Genomic DNA, 16929 nt, shown 5'->3' with positions numbered 1-16929 from the left:
GTGGTTAATATGTTCTTGAGGTTCGGACCCTCAATTAAGATCAACCTCAAGTAATTATTCAAAAATGGGTTTAAATTTTGGTTTTCTAAATCCTCATTAATGAAATTGACCTTTTGGAAAAAGACTTCAACATTTCAATGCAATGGAGGGAAGAAAGAAAAAAATAAGGTTAGGTTATGCTATGTAATAATGAGTCAAATAGCAAATCTTTTTTCTAATATTTTATCAAAAAAAATAGCAAGTCTTTTTTTTTTCCAGGTAATTTATTTTTCAAGGGTGGTGTTATAATATTTTTATTCCTTTTATAACAAAACAGATAATGTTGTTTAATTTAGTACAAATTTTAAAAGAACTAATATTATATTGGTGAGATGTATGGTTTAGTCACGAATTATATATAGGGTCCGTTTGGATACAGCTTATTGTTGCTGAAACTGAAAATTGTTGCTGAAAACACTGTAGCAAAATAATTTTTAAATGTGTAAATAGTACCGTGGGACCCATTTTTAATATTTTTTATATGTGAACAGTAACAGCACAGTACGTGAACAGTACATTTACTGTTCATAATAGTGAAATTTGTCTCCCAAAGTCAACAAAAGCGGGCCAAAAAAAAAAAAAAAAAAAAGAGAAAACGCGAACTGGAAAAACGCAGACGCAGCGAACGCGGAGCCCAAACGCTCACATAAACTATTGATATTATATATCAAAAACCAAATATTATAATAGATTATAAAATAATTTAAAATAAATGATAAATCTTCTTTTAAATATCATGTGATTTAGACATGAGTTTCTTTAATACTAATTTTAATGTAAATGTTTTGGTGAGAATGGGTAAATGATTGATTGTTGGAAATTTTCACAATCCTCATCGTGTACTGGTAGTATTATAATTTCATATTGATTGTTGGAAATTTTTACAATCCTCATGGTGTACTGGTAGTATTATAATTTCATATAGAATGACTTTTTGTTAGAATTTAGGTAGGTTTTAGCCACAACTTATATGAATTTATGTTACTTTTAATTAATAATAATTTATTGAAAGCGAGTATCAAAAAAAAAACTTATTGAAAGCGTGAATTGTAATAATTTAATAAGTTTGTGGTTCTAGTTAAACCAATTTAAAATTTAGGATGTAATTTGAAACAATCTAAATAATATGACAATTATGTAATTTATCAAAATCCATATAATAAAGGATAATCATTATATGCAAGAAGAGAATAGCCACTTGACGTAGACATAAAAGGGTCACTTAGCGCAACTGTAGCTTTGAGTGTATATTGTTGGCTATGAGTTATACTAGAGTCTATGCCCTGCTTTGTGTGATGTTTGTTTTGGGCAAGGTTTTGAGTTTTCTAGTGGGAACTCTTTTCCTTGTTTCCTATGTTTTGTGGTAATAAAGTTTTCTAAATTATCCCCAAAAAAAAAAACCACAATTTTTAAGACTTGCCTTTTATTTTATAGTATATGATTTTTTACTTGCTTTATTTATTTTTTATTTTTTTTGAAAGTTAGAAATTTTGTTAAAAACTAAGAGGGTGTTTGGTCATTGATTTCAAAACATATTGTTTAATGTTTAAACACTAAACAATATTGTTCAAAAACAAAAAAAATATGTTTGGTCATTGATTTCAAAAAGTATTGTTTAAAAAATATTGCTCAAAACATATGTTTCAAACAATAGTTTTTGAAATCAGCTTGTCCCAGATTTTGAACAACAAAAACCATTGCTGAGTGGCATTTTTGTAATTAAGTTGAACAGTACCGGTCAGCTTTTTCACCCACACTGAACAGTACCGGCAGCATTTAAACAATATTTTATATTTTTTTTGTACTTTGCTGATTTAAAAAATATTTATTTTGTACTTTATTCAGCTTTTTTTTACCATCTAACACACACATACCAAACACATATTTTATGTTTTTGAACACTGAAACATGTTATTTAAACCATGATACCAAACACATTTTTTTGTTTTATAAACACTAAAAACATATATTTCAATAACACTTTTTAAACTACAATTTTCACATCTTTTTAAACAATAATTTTTGAACTCTATAACCAAACGGGCCCTAAGCAATTAAATCACGATGGTCCTAGTTACAATCTAACAAATGACATTACAAAAAAAAAAAAATCACTAGGCACCTAATTTAAGTTTGAAGACTAAGTTATAGGGTGATAAGAAGGTGTTAGGCATCTATCTCGTCCAGTCCAAAGACATGTATTTTAAGGTACAAGGACCAATACAAATGATTTGCTCATCCTTTCAACAAATTAATGACATGAACTGACAATAATAAATGGACAAAACTTAGGTACAGTACCTTAAATACTGTTCTTTAGATTCTCCTCTTAAGATTCAGCTATGTAGTTATTTAACTGAAAAATACACTTTCATCTCATGAAGAAAAAAAAATCCATATAATAGAATTTTAAGAGGAGAACCTAAGGAATGTCTATAATAAATTATACTTGTGAGTTAATTCCCAATACATAATAATGTTTAAGTTTAGCTTATTTAAAAGTTGAGAGTATAAGTTCAGTTCTTAACTAAATAAACAAACGTAAACAAGCTTTTATTCCATTCAAGTTTACAGCTCTAATTATACGTGTATCAATCATTTCTCTTATCCCGCGGCTTAAATTTTAAATTAGCCAATACTTTATAGCAATAAGGCAAGGGAAAAAAGGTTTGTGCGTGACACGATGTAAGAATGGGTTCCTTTTGCTTACGTCCAGTCATGCTATTTATATGGCTTTAAACACATCGATCGCCGGTTTGTTGCGATTGAGATATCTTTAGCTCCAATTAAAATTAAGAACATGATGATTCTCAAAAAATAAATAAGAACATGATCATCATTCATCAATGGGGGACCACTTTTGCTTCTTAAATATTTTTGTATGTTTCTTAAATAATTTCATAATCACTTATCACTAGCTAACTGCAAGTCTCTGCAATGCAACGAAAACCTTCTTATTTTAACTCCGAAGAAAGAAAGACAAGTCTAGTGTTGTTATAAAAATGACCTGGTTGATCAAATTTAATGCATAAAGATAGTGGGAGTTTGAAGTGAGTCATGAATACAGCTTCACACATCCCTAATTCCCGGATTAGGCAATAAAAAACGCTTTGGTTAGTGTTAATGGTCCCTTTCACTGGGTTAAGGAAAGCTACGGAATTTTAATGTTACTCTAGGGATAACTTTTTTTATTATTATTATTTGCTAGTATAATGGAGGAACGAGATTTGAACTCTAATTAAATTCACTAAGTTACAAGACTCTTATCCTATAGACCTAAATTTGTGTGTTCCTATTGTTTTTTTTTTTTATTTACATTCATATGTTGTACTCCACATTAAATTAATATAAATATACTATGGCAAAGCACAATAGCAAAAATGCAGAATTATCAATTTTTTTTGTGTGAGACTAAAATATAATATTGATAAATCGATCAAAATAAATTCAAAACACATACATACACAATTAATGTGTTTGTGTTTGTGCGCACACACGTGTGTGTGAGACTTTCCAATGTTGCCACATGAGTTTTTGAAAGTCCACATTTCCATGACATTATTCTAATATGTTTTTTCAATTTGAGTTTAAATTCTTTTAGGTTCCCTACAAACACTCTCACTCTTACACATTCCATTAGAATCTTGCAGCTTAATATTTTTCTTTAAATAATAATTGTTGAGAAATTTAAATCCCAGTTGATTTTAGTCAGTAGCCAAATTGATTGATTAAGCCAATTATGTGAAGATCCAAATTAGCATGTAATGGGTACTACCATATATCTCTAACTCTAAGTACAACAGAAAATAAATTCTAGACACAAGCAATATGGATACAAAGTTAAAACCCTACCGATGGTTTGTAACTTACCACTAAGCAATAGGGGTAGATTGTTTTTGTCAAATGATTTTACTATTGTGTGTCAAATGATTTTACTAATGTGTGTCCTAAAGACACACAATAGTAAACCAATTTTGGAAAAAGTTTATTGGAAATTGAAAAAGTTTTCACAACTTTTTCAATTCTTAATAAAACTTTTCCAAAAATAGATTTGTTAATGTGTATCCTAAGGACCCACATTAATCGAACTCTTTGTCAAAAGTTTTCCTTTATTTGTAGGGTTGGAGGCCAGTTATATATAAAATTAAAAAAAATGTAAAGAAAAAATTCAAAAATTTTGGGGGGCCAAGCTATAAGGTGGCTGTGCCACTGGCAGAGCAACTGGGCTTAATTAAACTCCAATGGCACTCTTTTCCTTCCCCATCTTTCTCGACTTTCACTTGCAGTAGTGGATTCCTACATATACTGTAGAGTGGATTTCAGGGAATAATATATAAACAAGAATACGTACAGTACTAGTTAAGTCAGGGCTTTGTTACCTCGTGCAAAATTTCTAACACATACAATCTAGCTAGCTACCATAAGTTTTTGTTTTGAGATCTAACCAATGCTTCAAAACCAAAAAAAGGCAAAATAATATTTAACCAATGCTTTTTTGCTACTGCACATGCCCCTAAATTGGTCGGTTAAGAAACTTGAATAAAATAATTCTTTAAAAACCCAAAAACACCATAAATTTTGGTTTTCAGGTTTTACCGATGCTTTATTGCACATGTCTGAAATCCCAAGTACACACAGGAATGCCTCAATTGTTTGGTTGCAGAGAGGAAAAAATATAAAAATCTCTGCTCAAAGGACAGGTGTCAAAACACTACTACTTCTCAGCCAAAAATAAAGGGAAAAGGGTTTTGCTACTTGCTAATAATCTAAATTATAAAAAATTTAGTATTTGATTACTGATTACTATACAATTTGAACCACGTGAGAGATGCTAACTGTTTCATCAAAAATCGTCAACGTGGCAGATGTGTAATGGAGTATTAAAAATGTGATGGCGGCTTCTGATTGGAGTAAGTGTACTCTAATCCATGTTAGCCTCCTAAGTTTATAGGGATTGTAGCCTTTTTTGTTGCATATAGAGAAAGAGAGAGATAAATAATTAATAATCGTCACGAGGCATACTCGTTTAGCGTTGGTCGTGGCTTTCACATGCATGCTTCCAATCCAGGAATTCTAGCTTCACTACTACTTTTGTTTTTTTTTTGTTTTCCTTTGTCACAGCTAGCTAATCCATTGTTTTCCAATCATCAAAACAAGTAAACAACTGCTATAGTATTGTACTGTTGACGCAAAAATGCCTTTTTTTCTTCTCTCCATTTCTTCCGTACTTTTATATCATTTTTTTTTTATCTGTACTAAACTAATTAACGTAGAGTTTGCCCAGGCTCCCAGGGGATGCTTTGTGTGCCAAAAGCCAAAGGAATCAAGTTGGTAAGAAAAATTGAAAGTGGCTTCATACTTACGGAGGTCAACGAATCAAGTCTCTCAGAGAGAGAGAGAGAGAGCTTGTGTATTTGTTATTTCCATGATGTATTGCCATGTTTATTATACAGATGCGAAAAAGCAACTGGAATCTTAACTTGAAATCACAATTTAGGAAGGGTGTAATAATGTGTATAACAGTGTTTTCCTTTCCATGATTAAGAGTGGGTCACATTTGGACTCTACTCCCAAAAAATGACTATCTTCGTATATTCATTTATATAGCCTAGATCAATATATACACAATCAATATAAGGCTAAACCCATTCCTATGTTACAATTTCATAGTTTAAATCCACATTATTTAAGGCATTATAATTTAAAACTAAACATTACAAATAGACATATGAAATATTAACCTCTCCCACAAACACATTCTTCCTAATCCTATAATTTGACGCAGAATAGAAATGCAGTACGTCAGAGTTAGATCTCATTATAGTTTAATGAAACCCTTCAATCAATAAAGAGTTTCTTGAATCCATGAGGAAAAACTAGAATCCCAAAAAAAAAATGTAAAATATTGTTGATATACTGAAATCCAATTTTTGTTTTTCATATTGCAGATCTATTTAAAGGCTCCAGAAAACTTACTTCTCATGTAAAAATATATCTAAACTTATCCGAATTTATAGCCTACCACAATAGGACTTCAATTTGATTAAGAAAGCCTTAAAAACACCTAAAATCAATGAAATAAAATTCTCTCTCCTAAAATTTCAAAAATTAATAAATGATAAGACTTAAACACCATATTTTGTTGTACGTCAAATCCCTCCACTTAAATGAAAACTTAAGGTCATTTTCATTCAACTAGAAACCTACTTGGAATTATTTTTCACAATTCACACAACCAAAAATTTATTCTCTTCGCCCTTCAATTGATTTGTAATATGAACCAATGAAAGATTAAAGAAAACTTTGAACTTTTCAACTCCAAGAAAATCAACAAGTTGTGTTGTAGTGGTCATCAATAAATCAATTGGATCTTGGGAATTTTGGGTTATGAGCTCACCGTCATATTTGACTTAAGTTGGATCTTCCAAAATATTCCTAGTTATCTCCATTAATTTTATGATTTTCAACAATCTTCTTCTCTCTAAACTCTTGAATAACTTCTTGAAAAATATTATTTTCAGGCTTCAATTTGTCAACTTGTTGCAAGTCTTGATGTTTTTCAACCACTTCAAGGTTCTCTTCAAAACTCGATTCTATATTGTTCATCCTCATTATTATATCTTCTCTTGATGATTGATGGTAGGGTTCATCAGTAAAATTCCTAAAGTAAGAATTTTTTGGCCAATAATCTCGTTTTGTATATGATAAAATTACATCATAATCTAAGGGGGAAAAAATCAATTGCAGGCATCTTTTTCATCTTTGTCCATGAATAAATTTTGTCTTTATCTTGTTGGCTTCTATGAAATTGAATTACATTCCGACCAATCTAAGGCATATCAACTACGTATATACAAAGCAAACTTAAACCTTTCTCTCCCCCGAAATATCCATAAAGTCAAATAAATCATCTGGATTAAGTATTCAATCAAGAAAATCTTCCTTATAAAAACAACAATTAATTTTTTTTATTCTTTCATAAAATTTATAATCCTTATGAATATCACAAAAGGAATCGTGCTCTCCAATAGGTTACCCATGATTGATATTTTTGCAACAGCTATCCTTATTGTTAACACAATCTATTTTGGGTACTTAATCGCTAAAAATCTCTGATACCAATTGACGCAAAACGAAAAGCAAGATAGGGGCCAAATCTCATTCTAACTTAACGAAACGCTTAAATCCATAAGAGCTCATTGAATCTACTGAAGAATTTAAAAGTACATCCCTGAAATATAGGTCTTAATTGATAACCAATCATAATAAAACTCTAATTTGACAAGTAAAACCTTTTAAAAAATAAAAATAAAAAACCTAAAATCAAGGAAATAAATTTTTTGCTCCTAAAATTCTGAAAATTAAATACAAATGCAAAAATTAATAAATAATAAAAAATTAAACCCCCATCATTTTTACTACGTCATGATCCCTCGCTTTTTGTCTATCCTATAAAAAATCACAAAGGGAGATTCATCAATGGAATACATGCAGAAGTAAAATGGGAGCTTTGTTTTGGGTGTGGCTTTGGCCACCAGTAGTGTGGAGTGGTCAAATTGGTGGATCATAAAGTTTAGTTCGTTTGGGTTTGGTCACCAGTCACAACCTCTCTCTCTCTCTCTCTCTCTCTCTCTCTCTCTCTCTCTCTCTCTCTCTCTCTCTCTCTCTCTCTCTCTCTCTCTCAGGCGTCTCTTTATTTGCTGATTGAACGAGGTTGTTTGTCTGGGTGCTACTGCTAACCAATCAATTTTTTTTATGTCAATTTAACAAAAGTGAGACCTAAGGATGATATTGATTCCATTCACTCCCCTTGTGTGTGCTTATTAGTTATTCCTAAAAAAATAAAGAATGATATATTATTAAGTAAAGTTTTAATTTAGTCTATTATCTAGTAATTATGTACATAATTACTAGATAATAGACTAAATTAAAACTTTACTTAATAGATCAAGGATGAAATTAGTAATTTAACTGATATATTAATAATTAAGTTGTGGATTCTAATTATTAACTCAACTGGTAAAAAAAAATTTTGGTCGAATAAAAGATTCAAATCCTACCTACAATAAAAAATTAATATGAACCAATGGTTGAATTTAATTATCCTTGGGGAAAAAAAAATATCACACTATTAATTTGTGTTGCATTTGGAGTTCCTACTAATTGATGCATCATTTATTAATATATGGACGGTTATTTTTAAAAGCAGAATTTTAAACCAAGGTTTGTTCTTAATGAGAAAATAAATAGAGGGCTTAATATCTTTGTAATTTTTTTTTTTTTTTTTTTTTGAGAATATATCAATGTCTTTGTAAATTTGAAGTACAAAGATTGTGGCTTCTATTCTATATGATGAAGAACATATATACCATCAAGTCCCTTTTTTTTCTTTTTCTTTTTCTTTTTTCCTTTCACGCCTTTTGGAATTCTAAAGAAAACTATAATCAATAAAAATCTAAAGGATAAATAAGCTACTAGGGACTTGAGGGAATTAAAGCATTATATAGTCTCCATTACTGCTGTACAAACTTGACTTTAATAAGTTCTGTTATCTTAATCATTAAAATGATCTTCAATTATTGGAACACTACCAAGTTAATCACTACATATATATCTAGATCGTACTGCACTGAAGCAAACATAAGGAATGAGTGACGTAACATTTTGATATAAAATATATATTACTACTGAAAAGTTAAACCTTCTTTGCTAATGGTAATCACATCATGATGAGGGTAATAAGATTGATAATTGTGATACATACAAGGACAAAACCAAACCAAAAAACCAGAAAGGGAAAAATCGTGCCTCCTAGATATGGGACCTCGGTGAAACCACAAAAGGCCAGACATCATCCTCAAACTAAGGAGCAACCTGGGATGTTTTATGATATATACGACAACTTTATGACAAAATTGATTATCCTAGCTATGCCTACACTTCTAGGCTTTGCAATTTGCATGGCTTTCGTCTCACTACTATTCAGTAATGGATGACACGAATTGAAAGAGCAAATTTTCTCATAAGCTCTCTTTGCTTTCTGCTATTCTCAGAATTTTGTTTTTTATAATCTCATTACGTTTTATGTATGTGGATTATGGATCGTATTAGAAATGTCAAAACTTGTTCTTTGATATACATTGAATATATCATATACAAGAAATGATCATCAAATCCTGATAAAGAAAAAATGATATAAAATTTTTTTGTTCAACTAGAGTTAGTGATCAGTTTATGGACAATACTTTCCCTAAACCTTTGTTATTGGGAGTATAAACTATAAACACTGTTGCAATCCTTTTTATTTGGAACGGATTATTTTGTATTTTCCCACTTTGTTTGTCTTCTATTCCAATTTAGGATGTCCCAAAATATTGTCCTGTTTCTAAAAATAAAAATCATTAATTTACTAATGTTCCTATTATACCCCTATTTTATTAATAATTCAATTTTTTGATAAATTTATTTAAGGGTAGTTTTGGAAACTTATACATTTTTAAAAGGTAGACAAGATAATAAATGATGTTCCTTTAAAAAGTTTGACTTTTCAAACAGGACAAATAAAATGAAACGGAGGGAGTACAAATTTAAAAGTGCATTTAATGTACCTTAAAATGGACTCTCTTTAATTATTAGATATTGTTTGGTGATTAGCAATTACCTTTCTATTAGTAGATTATGAATTGGGTTGGTAACCATAAACAAATGAAGCTTGACTATTTTTTTTAAAAAAAAAATCTCAGGTAATTCGGATAACAAGAAAAGCTTATTATAAGCCTCAAACTCACTTGAAAAATTAATAGTCTATTAAGCCTTGAGTTTTTCTCCTGTACTTAGGCTTATAAAAAAACTCCTCTATAAGCCTTTGGAATCCTAAGCTATAGTGGGGAGTGGGCTCCTCGGTACCATTTTGTGATTGAAATTTTTAAATTGATGTTTTCTGGATGAATGAAAATATTATAGAGACAATATAGGTACTAGAATTAAGTAAAAGGGCACCGTACTAGAGCACCAAGACAGAAGCATACCAACAAACATAAGAGAACCATAGCTGAAAACCTTTGTAGAAATAATTGTGATAACAATGATTGAGAATGTCAGGTGGTGCAAAGCCCAATAGTAACAAGAGAATCATATTGAATAAATTGTCTTCTCAGGAATTAATAATTAACAAAATTTTCCATTTCATTATCCCGCGTATAGTAACTTTTTTCAATGCTTCTACGTACTCATTTCAATTTTACTGAAAATACATGGGTTTCTAGCATATATACTTAGTCCCTATCCATTACTGATATTGATATAGTCTTATAGACTTAATTTGCTAATGATAATATAAAGTACTTAGAAATATCCTTAGTTTTGTCATTAAAATATATATATATATATGCCCGAGGCATATAGAGACGGCGAGATGGGTGGGGTTGCCTGAGAGATTCACTGTGGCCATTTGGTGCGCACGATATGGATTAGTGGAAAACACCACTCCGGCTTTTCTTGCTTAGCTTCTCCCATGCATCCTGACGGATCTAACCTCTCTGTCTTTACAATGTTACTTATTATTTTCCCCATAAATGCAAGTTAATTTAACGAGTGAGATAATGATGAATCATGCATGTCCCCACTATATGTCAACGTCATTTCACGTACAGAACCTTTTCTTTCTTTCTTTTTGTGGGTAAAACTGTGTTTGTTGTCCATATTTTTAGGTTGGCTAATTATAAACAATTCTAATATTTAGAACGTAGTTTGTCTAGATAGATTGGCATCAGATTATATTTGTTCAAGACAAATCAATAAGTTCAAATGGAAGACTCAGGATTGCAGAAATTGGACTTCTGTTAATGCAGAAACTGAACTTCTGTTGTGTTGTATTTCGGCTACACCTCAGACAAGTCAAGATCCACTTAACTCAACCAGTTGAACTGCATATCTCGACTAATCAAGATTCATACAAATTGGATTTTCAGTAGTTCTTCTCAACCATTGGATCTAGAGTTTTGTATATATACAAATCCTATAGCACGTTTTTAAATATATGAGAGGTCAATGTGTTTTGTAGACAGATCTAGAATTTTCTAAGCCTTTTAAAGCATCAACCAAAGTCCTACGTGCATACTAAAGATCCGGCGTCAACAAGTACTACATGAGATAACATTAGATTTAAGGTTAAATCTTCTCAATAAACTTTCATTCTATTCTAATGGATTTATTGCCTTAAGTATTGACAGTTAAATCCCCCAAGTTTTTGGGGTTGGTTTTCATGGGTCATCAGTTTGGCGTTGTATGTGATTCATGTTTGTGTGATGTTATTCAATTCAGATCTAAAGTATAATTAATCTAATTAATTACTTGGCTACGAATTTGTTAATATAATGACAACCAGGGCATTTAACCCTAACATATAAAATTAACATTATATTTTGTGTGCAACAAGTTTATCCCCAAAACTCTTAAAAAAAAAAAAAAAAAAAGTTTATCCCCAAAACCATTACCAAAACCTAAAGATACAACATTATGCATCTCACAACATATTCCACTAGACTTTTTTCGAGTCCAAATCTTTTGTTTCATTCTTCCTACTTCACTCTATGTTCCATCAATAAAAACATACCACATGTCCACCTATTTAATCAAATGCTAAATTTAAGTCTTTTATTATTTCAATTACCAAAATAAATAAAAAGTAGAACCCATCATATTCCGTCTGCCACCACTACCAACCTTCACCGGCCACCACTATCAAGATTCCGGCGAAGCCAACAAAACCTCCGGTCACTGCCAATCACCACCTCCGACAAAAACCATCACTCTTCCACTTCTTTCCACACAAACCCATAAAAAATAAATAATAAATAATTTAAAAAATCCACCCATCTCTGCTCAAACACCTAAAGAATTCTAAAATTTTGTTATTATTAGTAGGTTGAATAGATTGTGATTTGTGAGAATGTTTTATGTATTTTGAATCTGAAGCCTAAAGGGTTATTTTGGTTGATGAATGGAGAGAGGTGAAGGGAAGGGTGGTAGTGTGGTGGTATTGGGTGAGTTTTTCATGGTTTTGAGAGAGACGAAAGGGGAAGAGTGAAGAGTTTCATCAGAAGTGGTGGGCTTAGTGGTTGTGGTTGGCCATGACCGTAAAGGCTGCCGGCAAAGGCGGTGGTGAAGCAATGGGAAGAGTAATAGAGATGGGTGAGTTCTTTTTATGGCTTTGATAGGAATGAAGTGGAAGGGTGATGCATTCGTTGGAGGTGGTGGTTAGTAAGGGACCGAAGGCTTTGTTGGCTCCGCTGGAATCTTAACGGCGGTGGTGGCTGGTGGAGATGGTTTGATTTTATTATTTTTTTTTTTTGGTAACTAACTAGTGGTGGTGGATTGATAGCCAATGGTGGTGGCTGTTGGCCGTTGATGGCGTTGGTGAACTCCTCTTGGTGGCTCTGGCAAAGTGATGGTGGTGGTGGAGGACTGGTGGTGTGGCTGGTGAGATGTGATAGAGGACCTGTGGAATGGTTTGGTTATTTGAGGTTTTATTTATTTTAGGAAGTTAAGTAAAAAATGCTGAAAATTAGATATGAATTAAATATAACGTACACATAGCAAATTTTTATTAGTAGAGCAGAAAGAATGAGACTAGGGTCTCATTTAGTAGAGCATTTTAAACACATGTTTTCAGTTTTTAAACAACATTACACACATTTTCACATACTTATTCACCAATACGTATATCAAAAAAATACAAACAACATTATTCAAACTCCTCTACCAAACAGGCCCTAAAAATTTATACTCACTTTTTTCAATCTATGGAGAAAGTGTTGCCTTTTTTTAACTCCCTTTGTGCTAATCATCCCATTTAATTTATTAAAAGAATCACCTCCTTTGTACACATGTTGAATCAACCAGCTCAAAGCAATAAGTGTTGTTATGCTCACGTTCAAATATAATCTTTCATTGACTAGAAGAAGCATTCTTAACTTTCTGTTTTAGGGCATTTTTATTCTTTTGGGGTGAAATTAAAGGGAAAAGTTTGGCCCTAAAGCTTATGTGTTTTCAGGGCAACACGTGCCTTCATTGAGTTGGGCTGGGCTTTTTGAATAAACAATGACCAAAAGCTAGAAGAGAGGTTCCCTTTAGCTTTAATAATCATAATAATAATAATAATGTTCAATTATGGGAGAGAAGATTCCAAAAATCAGGTTATAAATATGGACATGATGCTCAGTAAGGACCATTTCAAGAATTTGTATATGGAAAAAGCACGAGAGAAGGAGCTTATTGGTTCCTTTCCCCTTTCATATGAAACAATGCTATGGTGAACAAAATCAACAAATAACCTTAATTAAAAAAACAGCAATACAAACTTTAAAGAAACCTTCCAAAGGATCTAGTGAAGTCACAGAATCCTCCATTATTGTACTGGTCAAACGCATTAGTTCCACCCACATGAGGATTATATAGATGAATGGAAAAATTATTCAAATTAATCCATCACATTTCTCAACTTCTGAAAGCACATGAAATTATAACCCTTTTTTATATGTAGATAGTGGGAAGGGAAGAGGAGGGTTCGAATTATATATATATGGAATATCACAAAGAATGTCATTACTTATTACTTGAATTCTAAAATAGAACTTGTGCTATTAGTTTAGGGGATACTCAAAGTCAAAGTGGTTTTTTTTTTTGCAAGAGGTAAATCAGTAGAATTGGCCCAACCATCGCAAAGAACAAAATTAAAGTGCACTTAATTGGACCTCAATTCATCGCAAACCACCTAAGTTTAATAATATATGGTCATTGCTTTTTAGGCACAATAGGCGTGGATTTTGTGACTTTTGTCTACTTGGGGAAGTTAAAGTCTATTGTTTTGGATCTAACACTCTATAATTCTTGATTTTGGGTTTTGGTTGATTAGGTTATCTAAATCTTCTTCTTCTTCTTCTTTTCTTTTTTTTTTTTTTTTCTTTGAGAAATTACTAAACCAACTTTATATGGTTTGCTAGTGAAGAAATTGTGCAAAAAGAACTAAATGTTTGGTCCGAAAAACTTTTCACTCTTAAAAGACGAGTCGCATCCCTCCTTTCACATGAGATGTGGACCCCAATGTGGAACCCATGGTAGAGCTCACATCTCTTGTGAAAGGAGGAAAGACTTCTCCCATAGAAGTGAATAATATCTTAGGGTCCTAGAGCTAGCTATCTCATGGAACGAAAACGAAAAATTTCTCAAGTATTTGGTGGCCTTGCAGGCACATGCATGCCCAAGACTTTGCACCATGAAAAATGGTAGGATCACAACAAAGCTTACAATTTTTACCACAACTTACTACATGGTGAGTCGTGGCAAAAATTTTGTAAATAATTGTGATCCTAGAATTGTTCTTGTACCATATATGGTAGCATAATTTGATGCTTTACTACAACTGCACGGGGAAAATGTATATGCCCCAAAAAGGTGCTTGACACTAGAGCTGGCAATGGCCCAATACAAATTTCACTAGAAGTTGAGTCATGGGCTGGCCCGGAGACCGTTTTGAAGTTCACATCTTATCGGCCTCGTTAGGCCCGTCTATCCAAAACTTGTTGATTTTCAAACAGTGCACACCCACCATCTGATTGATACAATCTTTCAAATGAATTAACTTAAAATTCACTTAATTTTTCTTTAAAATGAATTCATAATATATATATGTATATATGTATATATATTATTAATTTTATCTTTTTTTGACTACATTTAAACATATATGATGGACCATCTTTAGAATTTTGAGAAAAAACAATTAAACCTAAAGAAAAGTATCACTAAATATTATGTTTTCAGAATTATTGATTTTGTAATTTTAATATTTTTATTTTTATTTTTATTTTCTAAATACAAGATGTGAAAACTCACATAAATTTGTTTGTATATTTTTAACTATTATTAGTAATAAAATTACTATATATTTATTTTTAAAATTATTATTTATTTATTTATGACATCACTAGTTTGACCATCAATCTAACACCGATCAAACCATAAAACCGAGAACCACTCCTCTTTTCGGTTCTTTGACCAGTCTGGTTTTTAAAACTATACTTTCAAGTTAGGATTTAGGACCACCAAAAAAAAAAAAAAAAATGTGAGGGTTTACGACTTTAAACTTTAAAGCTTAAGAGTTAACATCCCCCCCCCCCCCCTCCACTTCGCCCCCTCTCCTTAAAAAAATAAAAATAAAAATATGTTTGCAATGGTTAGAGCATTAGAGGAGATGAGAGGAGATTTCATTTCCCATGATTAGTTATTTTTGTAAGGAAAGGAGATGAAAGATTTAAGGGGGCTTGGAGTTGGGGTTACAAAACTCCCCCAATTTAGGAGAATTTGAAGGGAAATGATTTATAATCAATGAATTTTTATGTACTTTCCATTTTGTAATAAGTACTTTTTAAGTATAGTGTTTATTTGGGTAATTTGTGTGTGTGTATAAATATTGAATGTAATGTACATGGAATGACTAACAAACTTAACAGATCGAGGATAATATCTCCTTCTTGCTTTCAAGTCCCATATCTCGTTTGAACCTGAAAATCCATTGACACATAAATCGTCTACATCATCCTTTTGCAACTGGATGGGAGTGTTGGAAGTATAGTTTGGAAAATTGTCCAAATTGATTAACAAAGTTACAAAGCAATATCAATAATATATCAATAAAACAAGATATGCTCAAATTAACTTATAAGCAAAATAGACAAGTACGAAAGCGTATAAAATTAAGGATTAAGTAAAACTTATCACCAAGGCACGGAACTAAATCCACTGTCCTTAAGAAGGGATTTCGCCCCCACTGGAATGAATCGTCAGTGCAAATGGATCAAGCGGTCGCTCTCCAGGATACAACGGCAACTCTATTAATGTGCACCCACAAACAGAGTTTCGAACTCGTCACAAATGCCCTAAAGAAAATTTTCAACAGAAACAAATTAGCTAGAGTATCAAAAGTAATATATGTTTTATTATTTTTAACTAATATCATATATGCAAAAAAAAAAAAAAAAAAATTGATAGTCTTAGAGCTCTAAAAAAAAAAAAAAAAAAAAGGAAGTAAATAAAGATGATTAGAGTGAAAAAGGAAAAGGCAAAAATAAAGGAAATTTCCTTTCCCATTGATGTTGCTACTATGTATTTTCTACAAAATAGGAGAAGGTGAGGCGGACAATGTTTATTAGGAAATATGAGATGGTTGAGGGTTTTGTTTGCTGCCAAAAATTCCCACGCCAGCCAAGGAAATTCTAGAGCATGGGCTTGGGCTTTACAACAAAATATTATGGGCTTAAGTTTTGAACATACCCAATTAATTTTAAAATATACCCAACAGGGAGTCACTAGTAGTGCTCGGCACCAAAGAGTCATAGACTTGAATCTTCCTAACAGCTAACAGGGGTCTAACTGGCACCTTTCCTCCTTTACATTGGAAACCTCTCAACCAATTACATTTTTTGACTTTTCCAACTATGAATTTTGTCAAAACTAGGTTTCACCATCAAAATGAAATATTTTTTAATGGGCTATTAAGTTCCATACTTTAATCCCCCAAAGATGAAATCTTGGTTATGTCTCTGACTTGAATCGACCCAGGCTATTAATAGTTTAAGAAAATAAATTTTAAATATGTTAGTTTGATTTAGTTTGGATTTTTTTTTTTTTTTTTTTATAAAGAAGAAACAATACTTTTTTTTTTTTTGATTGAAAAGGTGGAAAGAAAAAACAATACTTATTATTAACTAAGGCTGTTCAAATCAGCCTAAAGTATAGATTTAAGATTTGATGGTACATCCTCCATTCAGACTAATAATTGAGAGATGAGAATTACACTTCTCACAAGTGAGTGAGCTACAAAATTACAAT

This window comes from Quercus robur, chromosome 2, assembly GCF_932294415.1.
Source record: "Quercus robur chromosome 2, dhQueRobu3.1, whole genome shotgun sequence".
NCBI lineage: Eukaryota > Viridiplantae > Streptophyta > Magnoliopsida > Fagales > Fagaceae > Quercus > Quercus robur.
The sequence above is the reverse complement of the archived record's forward strand: the minus strand, read 5'-3'. Positions refer to the sequence as shown.